The 9949-nt window shown below is 36.2% G+C and overlaps 1 protein-coding gene across 1 annotated transcript in view; it reads right to left on the minus strand.

Moving 5' to 3' along the window:
* The window catches only part of LOC131683259 (uncharacterized), a 116590-nt gene that overhangs the window by 97742 nt on the left and 8899 nt on the right, over nt 1-9949 (minus strand). The gene's annotated exons all lie outside the window — the stretch shown is intronic.

Consider the following 9949-nt stretch of genomic DNA (forward strand, 5'->3'; position numbering starts at 1 on the left):
TCTACAGAAAATCCGACTTTTGAGTTTTGATCCAAGATATCGAAAGGCAGATTCATAGCACAAATATGTAAATTTAAGGACACTTGGCATATTGTTGTTGCTGTAATACAAAAGCGCCCATTTAGAGGATAAGTTATGAGTACGTATATCCATTCATGGGGAGCGCATACTTAACGTGAAAAGGAAGAAGGTATAACTAGAATCACTTGAAACCTACTCGCTGTTGTATTCAAAACTTGTACCTATCCTCTCTAGGGTTCGTCGCGGTTGCGGTAATTACCGCAACCGCGCGGTATTTACCGTACCCGCACCGCAAAAACTGCGGTGCGGTGCGGTGAGACACTTTTACTATTTCCGCAACCGCACTTAAAAAAATAATTGATGAAGTCTGCATTAAAAAGTGAATTAATACTTCAACTATTACCATTTAAGAACGACGCAAATTATTACCTTACAATAGGGAAACATAATAAACATTTAATTCTCGACAAACATATCATTACGGCCTAAAAGCCAACTGTCAAAATCCACTTTGAATGGAAATTCCACACAAACCGTTACTAGTCGAACACAGTTCACAACAGTTTATGAAAGAGAAAACTTTTCTCTTTCGTTTACTACCAACATCTGTGATTGGCGTGTAACGGTTTGTCCGGAATTTCCATTCAAAGTGGATTTTGACAGTTGGCTTTTAGGCCCTAATCATATGTTTGTCGAGAATTGCTCTAATTTCCATGAACTTGACAATGATTTGAAAAGAAATCCGAATATAATCTGTATTCGACTTATAGTTACTTGATTTTTTACAATTTGTTTATTCTAGTATGATAAAGCAATCTGTTACTAAGAAATAAAATCTATAAGATGTGTCCAATATAATATGGCATCATTATTTATACGACATATGTTGAACACTTTGAAAAATTTACAAGCGAACCTTTTCAAATATATAAAATTGTTTACGATGACATTTTCTCAATTGTGAATTTTGATTAATTTGGAGAACTTAAAGACGAACTTAAAAAAGTCTTAAGACTTAAAAACAACCAAAGAATTAAATTATCATCAAAACAAACGATTTTGGAGGAATCAGCAGTAAGGGAGACAAATGTTTGAAAAGCGTCCAAAATAAAGAGAGGTCTAAATTAGGCTGATAACCTTATCATTCGTTCTTCAACATCGTATTTTTATCTCTTTTGGTTTCTGTGTAAATTCGCAATGAATTTTCCTGCAGTTGGTTTTTAAGACTCCTTCTACATAACTTTTTTTCGCAAACGTCCATTGTTCGTCCAACTGGGAATATTTTCTACAAAACTAACAACTAATATTTTTCAGTTACGAGTATTTTGTAACTTTTTGAAATTAAAGCTTTCGAAGTTAGTGTAGGGTATTTCGATTTTTTGTGTTTCTCAAATCCTCCCTTCATATTGTTAAAAGTGTCAAAGCTAGCCCAGATACCAACTTTTGCACAGGAGAATTTTTGACCCCTACCAATCAATCGAAGTTTTTGCCATTGGCATTATGGAAAATTATTTTGATTAAAAAAACATCCATTTCTTGAAAAATACGTAGTAAATGTTTTGACGTATTTTGTTCCTAAAATCCCCCATTTGTTAAAACATTTCTGCTGTATACTGTAAATCATACATCTTTTGCAGTTTTTCAAATGTCCTTCAACAACTCTGTACTGGTTGAGATGGGATGGATACCTGTTATGTTATGTGTAGAACGATTTCTGATAATTGAAGTAAAAGTTTCCCTATTAATTGCTGCGGAAGAACGTTTTTGTATGTATAATGATGAAATACAGCTACATTTCATATGACTTCAGTGATATACTAATATTTACTTTGTTTCGAACGTATTTATCTCAAGATATACGGCATTTTATTAATAAAACTTGCAAAGTTGACATTTTTTAATATATATTACATTCTGAGGAGTCCGTCAAAGTTAATTTTTTATTATATGTAGTTATACAAATAAATTAATAACTTTTCAACACACTTTTCAAAAACACAGAATTTTACCGCATTTACCGCATTACCGCGCGGAGCGGTGCGGTACATGCAGTGCGGTTGCGGTAAGCGGTGCGGTTTTATTAATTTTTTGCAGTTGCGGTGCGGACTATCTATTTACCGCCCACATCCGCACCGCGACGAACCCTAATCCTCTCAGTTGAACGAAAAACTTATATTTACAAGCTAACGAACAACAACTTGTCAACGCTTACCGGCACCGCTGTCTTCGATGAGATGATAAAAAAATGAGCAGGAGCGCCAGTAGATAGCGCTGATGGTGTTTAGTAGTGAACATTAGAATGTGAGCGATGAAATTCACGAATAATTCTTCGAAGAGTTATGTCTGTTTGTCTGTGCTCCGGTTTGCTACCAGAAGAAGAAGAGTGCACAGGAACGATTTTCTCCGGAATATTTCCGGTTTCTCCTGGTCCCTGGGCTTGGGTGATGAGCCTAATGGGCGCGTACTCTTGCTTGGTCGATAAGAGTGGGAGGTCCGAGCGAGTGCTGGTTCATTGATCTTTGAATCTCATGACTAATAATCATTCGATCGAGTGTTTTGGCGGACGGCTGATATGGATGTTTCTACTTTCAAATGGGGGAACATGCTGGTTCGGTTCGGGGACTCATTTGATCTTGAGCATAGTGATCGAGTCATTCGATTCGGATCGATGGACTGTCATCTATAAGAGATGATCAGACTGAAGGTGGGTGTTTTTATCTCTTAATTCGCTCTGGCTCGTGAAGATGGCGAGTAACACTCGTTTATAACGAATCGGATTCGCTGTTTTCAGAAACAGATGACAATCTCTTATGGATGGAACCTCCTCTTAAACATACTGTTAAGCCACTAGTTAATGCTCAACTAGATCAACTTAATAAACTGAAACACGTAGTTTTTGAGTAAGTCCAATCCACGTGAACCACATCACCAAACACCTAAAAGTAGTTTAGATGCATGTCATATCTATTTCTGTCTTATCTATTATCTTATCTATTTTATTATCTATTAATATCTATTTCTTTATATTTCTCGCAGGAGGATTGACGGTATTGTAAACATCATCAAGCCACAATAGACTCAATAGAATTATCTAAATATAAGGACCCTTCGCTCTTTTTGGTTTCTATTTGGGTAATAGACCTTTCTCGTCAAAAAATTTTATGAGCCAACATACTTCCTTTTTAATACTAGAATCTATTCTGCATATTGCCACGATGATTAAGGGTCTCTAACTATTGAAAAAATCGAAAAATCTGCGAACTGCCCATTTCACCCCATATTCCCATGTGCTATCTTACCTTGTTTCCCCAAATTTTTACGCCATTTTGGATGAATTACGTGTGGGGAAAATAGACGTGTTCATTCAAATCTGTCAAAAATCTTGTTTTGACTTTAGTAGGAAATGCCAGATACACAGATTAATCTGTGTTTCGCGTATTTTCAATGCTCTGCAACGATTGTTAAAACTGCACAGATTTTCTGTTTTAATGCACGGATTTCCACGGTTTTCTGGCCTAATGCACAGATTAGCACAGATTTTTTCAATTTTTACCTAGCATTCTATTTATGCCTCGAACAAAAACTTAAAAAGGTCGCCCTCCTTGTTTTGGGAAAAATTTGTACGTTTTCGTTAACTCAGCTTAGCACAGATTTTAAGAAATATGACCTGGCATTCCTGGTGAATGCTCCTCACGCTCCTCACAAAAGCAAAACAAAATGTCGCCAACTGTCGTGTTTCGTAAGCGGAACCAGTTATTTTCTAGTTTGCGCATTTTTCTGGATGGCCTCAAAATCTGGAAAAGCAATGCTTCTTAGCATGCCAATTCACACCTCCGCGGTTGAAGATATTACTATTATTCCTTCAGTTACCGCGATTATTTTTTTCCAACTGCTCTATAGGGCTAACCGTAGTTCCGGTTCGGACTTGCATGAAATAATCCGTTTAGGAAGTAAGTTTACAGTACAAAACAGTTAAATTGTGTTTTATTTTCTACTGCATACATTATTTTTTCCGTTTTTCGAATAAATAACTACGCTGCAAAAATCTACCACCCGCTCACGTTTCGCTTCAAAATAAATTTGTTTTTTTATTGTCCCGTCCCAGGCCAACTCAGTAAAATTCAGCAAGATTCGTATTAGAACCGGTTGTTCATTTTCGGGCTGAACTTACCGGGAAGTTGCCAACTACAAGATGAAGAAAAGCAAAAGTGGGATGACGTTAGCAACATTCGGAAGTTGACGATAAGGAAAATGTTTTACGCTGGAAAATACTGAAGGAGGAACTGCATTAATCGAACCACGCGACTCGATCAGGTGAAGGTGCTTATGCCCTATCAAAGCTGAAAAAACGAATGACGGCCAACGATCAGACAGAGAAATAAACCAAACTAATGCCGTTTCTGTCTGCTCCCAAAACCGAGTCAGGTTGAAACCCCAACCGTAACAGTAATAATATATTGACAGCAGTTGACTCAAGTTCACCTTAACTTAGAGACACATAAAGCTACATAAACGAAGAAAAACATCTAATACTATTTCCAGTGCCATTAGTAATGAACAGCGACGACGAGTGTAAAAATTATTTTTTTAAGCACAGCATACATATGATGGAAGTGGAGTGTCACTCTGCGCACAAGTAAGAATGAATACCCAGCGAAAAATATAATCAACAATAATGTCACACAATTTTTGCAGCTGGTTGAGATCATTTGCTTCTATCAGAACATACTTTCCGCACAAAGTATCATTCAATGAATTTAGTGAAACAGTTCTCTCGACGACACAGTTTAAAAGGAAGGTAGATCCAAATACAAATATGTTAATACGGAATGCCCTGACAATTTTTCGTGGACACGTTTTATAACCCAGGTCCATCGAAAAAGTACAGTGTCAAAGTGACAGACTACTTCTGAAAAGTAATAATTAAAATGTCCTTTTCTGACTTTTCTGAAATGTAATAATTAAAATGTCCATTTTACCTTGACTTGATACAAAGTTAATGTAACTGACAAGTTTTCGTTCTGCTGATAAATAAATTACAAATTACTACTTTGTCGAATCTGCCATAAAACTGGCAGCTCTGAAAATTGGTTCTGATGTTGATGGAAAACAATTCTTGAGCGTTTTTTCAAAACGTCATATCTGCAATGAGTTACTCTCTTTGTGTACTTTCTCTTTCGATTTTTACGGCGTCACTATAACACTTTTCACTTATTTTACAGTACAGATCGAAAGACGGTGGTTTTAACTAGCATATTATGCAAAGAGTTGAGGGATAAATGTTAAAGTGACCGAATTATTAACAGAAGAAAAAGTAAACAAAGAGAGTAACTCATTGCAGATATGACGTTTTGAAAAAACGCTCAAGAATTTTGCTATCGTTGCTACGTAGGTAAACCGGAAAATCGATTTTGCGACAACTGTTGGAACTCTCAGTTTAAAACCGATTAGAACTAATCAATTTATTGTGTGCAGATCGCTGGCGTAAAAAATATTTAACATGGCCAGCTCAAAAACTTGCCGTCATAAAAGTTAATTTCATTGAACTGTGTTAGACCTGAATCAAGAAGTGAAATGGCTTGAGTTATGTCTTCGAAACTAGAGACCTGTTTCAGTAACTATAGTACCACGCCCGAATTGAGTTTTCATCCGAAGCTCTGAAATTTCTATAGTTTACCAGGTATGCAATTCATATTACGACGAATTTGATTGATTCATGAAATGTATCCTCTTATTTAAAGGAATTGTACTTGATTCATAGAGGAGAAACGTATAGTTGGTGACAATATTTCCAATGGAACCTCTCAACCAGTACGGTACATGCGTGAACCTCATAACATGGATAAAACATTAACGCTAATCGAGAAAAAAAGACCGAGATAGAATCTTAACAAGAATAAATTTATATGGTTTTGTGCTTGAAATGTAACGAACCTGATGCTGTTTCTTACCTAACGAGTGCATTATCCGTATGTTGATTGAATTGTTTGGCGGGCTCATCGAGTGTTCTGAAATTGTACTGATCTTCGAAGAGGGTTCAAGGATGCTAACAAACTCAACGATGAAATTGGTCTTTCGGAAACTCAGCAATGCACGGAAGTACTGTGCTATCTCCAGTATTCTCCGATATTCACCCTTATTATGAATGTGAGATTTGTTCGAAAGTAGTTTGTATTCTCGTTTACGACAGCAAAATCAAATGGGCTTACTATTCGTTCGAATCGCTTTCGAACGAATCTCGCATTTGTCATAAACAAGAATAAGGGTGATTGCTTTTTCAAATCGGTCTAAAAGGCCAAGTTTGAGGTCCTTGGAGAAATCAAACCCTAATGGAAAAGGTATCGAGCACAAGTTTAATTACAAGTGTAACAACACCGTGTATTGTATAGATATGTGCATTTAAACAATACTCCATCATCGATGCTCTATACCGTCATATGTAGTATTAATCCGAGAGAATACACACACTCAATGTGTATTTACTGCATTCACTGACGATATAGTTGATGACATGTCCCTGCTGTTATTATTTAGAATCTTAGATCGGAGACGTCAACGGCTTTGTGATGGTTAAGTTCAATTTGTATTTCAACACCCAATGGTATCGTATTTGTTGTTAACCGAAGTGTGATGAAAGGGAAATTGAATCTTTATATAACGTTATACTAAAAACCTTGGGTGTATTGACAATTTGAAAATATGAACTATGAATAAACCATTACGTTTTTCACCGAACTTGTTTTCTACAGTACGGGAATCCTCCTACACAACCAAATTCTGTAATACCACTTTGTCCAATAGTACCAACGGTTTCTCTTTTGGCAGTTAGCTGACCCAAATATTTCTCACTTCCTAACATTTTCACGAATAAGGCTACGGGACGCTGATTATACATCCACCGTTAATAAATGACCACCGTTGATCAGTATTTCTCTTTGCAAGAATTTCAATCTCTTTTCCAGGATCTTTTTAATATTTTACGGAACGAAAGAACGCTACTATTAGGTAAAGTTGTCAGCTCCAATATTTTTTGGAAAGTTTGTCCTGTCATGATGAAATAGAGGAATTGGGTAGCATAATTTGTTCGGTGAATCATAATGTGGTGAGTGGTGACTCGTTCGTATGGAACCTTGGCGTATTTAATTTGTATTTGGTATTAGGTTATGAAAAAATTCTATTTTGTAATATCAATCTATTACACATTCATTGTTGCATTTACTCTTGTTCTAATATTTTCTCATTGAGCTTTGGCATTTGGGAGTCCAATTGGCTTGGAATCAGAATGATCTTGGTAGCTTTTGATTTTCTAAAGAACCATTATTATCCAGCACTTTAATGGGATTATAAATAAACGTTTTCGAGCTAGATAGGACAAAATATTCTACCATTAGCTTTTATTTCGATTCACCATGCTGTTCTCGATTCTCAATGATTAGTAGAATATAGCCAATTGGCCAATACTCCAAATACTGCGTCTAATTTAAACTTGTACGAGATTAGTCAAAGTATCGCTATATGGTTGTGCTTCGTTAAAAGCAGGGCACATAACGTTTCCAACAACGTAGAATACAACGTGCCGTCCATTCAGCTTATCTATAAGAAAAGAGATGGGGCTGTAGTAACTGGTTTATCTTTAAACTGACAAGCTACAGTTTTTGAGAAATCACTGACTGTCATAAACTTCTTGAATCCGAAACAGTGCATTTGATCAAAATGCAAAAATTGAACGAATTTGTACTTCATACTTACTTGGAGTTCAATTCGGCAGTTTTTAAACAGTACGGCTGTTGCTGTTTACATTGTCGAGCCAAATATGTCATTGGTGGTGCGTCGGGTTGAAAAAAAAAACAAACCGAGACAGAAAATGTTACACCCATATTGGCGCATTTTAGTGCATTCCTGAACAGGATAATGAAGGTTTGAAATTACATCCAAGGACTCTTTTTGTGCTCATTCCAGCTTCAAGCGAGAAAAGATGATTTTATGACAACAAATGAAAATATAAAGCAAATAGCTCACTTTGATCTGAAATTGTTGCCAAGTTCATTTTTTCTCAACAATTCTGGATTGACAAGTCAAAACATGAGAATTGGGTAGTTTGTTAGCCAAAAAATGAAGACCCTTTTGTCTGGGACCTTGGCGTATTTAATTTGTATTTCTTATTCTGCGGTTGAATAAAAAAATACAAGTCCATGTAAACAAACTCTCAGAACTGTCTAAAAAGTGAGGTTAAATATTATTAGGTTCACTTTGGTTTGTTTACATTACAAATGAATGTTGTACTGTGATTCACCACTTCATTTGCCGCGTTGCCAAGAAGTTGAGCAAAAATTTACAAAACAGTGCTGCCCAAACACACATTTTGAGTCCCACCATTCTTGCAAAGGTGAAAAAAATATTCAACATTCTTGCATTTTTTAAATTTCAAAAAATTATTAAAAAGTCATTATAGCTCCATAACTTCTCATTTTTGCGAAGATATTCTTATAAAAGTGTAATCTTTCGGGTAAAAATAAGAAAAACAGGGGTTAGGTCGGACGAGAAAGGTCTATTGTTTACTTTAGCTACTTTTCCCCCTGTAAGTGGAAAACATGTTTTTTTCGTGAATATGCTAGTTTAGTGTTGTAGATTCATAAAAATGAGGCGGAAAGCGAAAATTTTTAATAATTCATTAATTAGCTTTAAAGTAAGTTGTACCTAATAACTTTGTTCATAGGGTTATTGTGCTCCCGAAAGTAAGGTTTTTGGCGAAGCTAATTTAATGCGGCTATGCCGCATAGTTGTAGTCCTCGTACTCGTCATCGGAAACGTAAGCGAACCTGCGATCCACTCGTTTGCCCGGTATACTCAAACATACGGGCTACTTCTAATTTAACATTAACATTAACAATGTTTTATTTAGTAATAATAGGATTGTATTTATCGGCAAAAATTAAATTATTGTCACACGCCACATCGTTTCAATTGGGTGCTGTCTTAAACTAGGGATAGCCCCTATGTTTGAGTATACCGGGCAAACGAGTGGATCACAGGTTCGCTTGCGTTTCTGATGACAAGTACAAGGAAGGCTCGTTCAGCGGATCCTCAGCGGCTTTGCGCTGCTTCGGATCCTTGGACTCGGCTATGTGGCGTAGCCGCATTAAACTAGCTTCGCCAAAAACCTTACTTTCGGGAGCACAATAACCCTATGTGCAAGGTTAGTAGGTAGAACTTATTTTTAGTCTCATTAATGAATTATTAAAAATTTTCGCTTTCTGCCTCTTTTCTATGAATCTACAACACTAAACTAGCATATTCAAGAAAGAAAAACATGTTTTCCACTTACAGGGGGAAAAGTAGCTAAAGTAAACAATTACCTCTATTTGCACCAAGTGCCACTACTAGAGGTTAATTAGGGGAAGATGGGGTAAAATGCACCCCCTAAGGAAATTTTATCATATCTCAATTACAGAACTTTATTCCCTACATTGTAATGAAAGAAATCCTTAATCCAACGTTTCTCCCTATAATAGTCATCATAATGTTATGTGGAATATTCAAAATATCATGAAAAAATCAACTTTTTAAAATCACGAAAAAAAAATTACATTGAAATATTTGCGGGGCAAAACGCACTAGTGCAGGGGTAAAATGCACCACAACAACGGGGCAGAATGCACTGCAACAAAGGGGCAAAATGCGCCACAATAAAGGGGCAGAACGCTCCACAACAACGGGGCAGAATGACCCGCACACAAAGAGTAAGTAAACTGCATTTAATTTGAACAAATCATCCAGTTCGGTTGTAACATGTTGATTACCGCGGCCATGTATGAATTTCCTATCTATTAACTTTTAACTTATAGCCAATAAAATAATATTTAGTCAAACTTATCATTTTCGGATTCCTGGTAAAAGTTATATTCTGTTCTCAGGAAAAATCCCCCGT

This window comes from Topomyia yanbarensis, chromosome 2, assembly GCF_030247195.1.
Source record: "Topomyia yanbarensis strain Yona2022 chromosome 2, ASM3024719v1, whole genome shotgun sequence".
In the NCBI taxonomy this organism is placed as follows: Eukaryota; Metazoa; Arthropoda; class Insecta; order Diptera; family Culicidae; genus Topomyia; species Topomyia yanbarensis.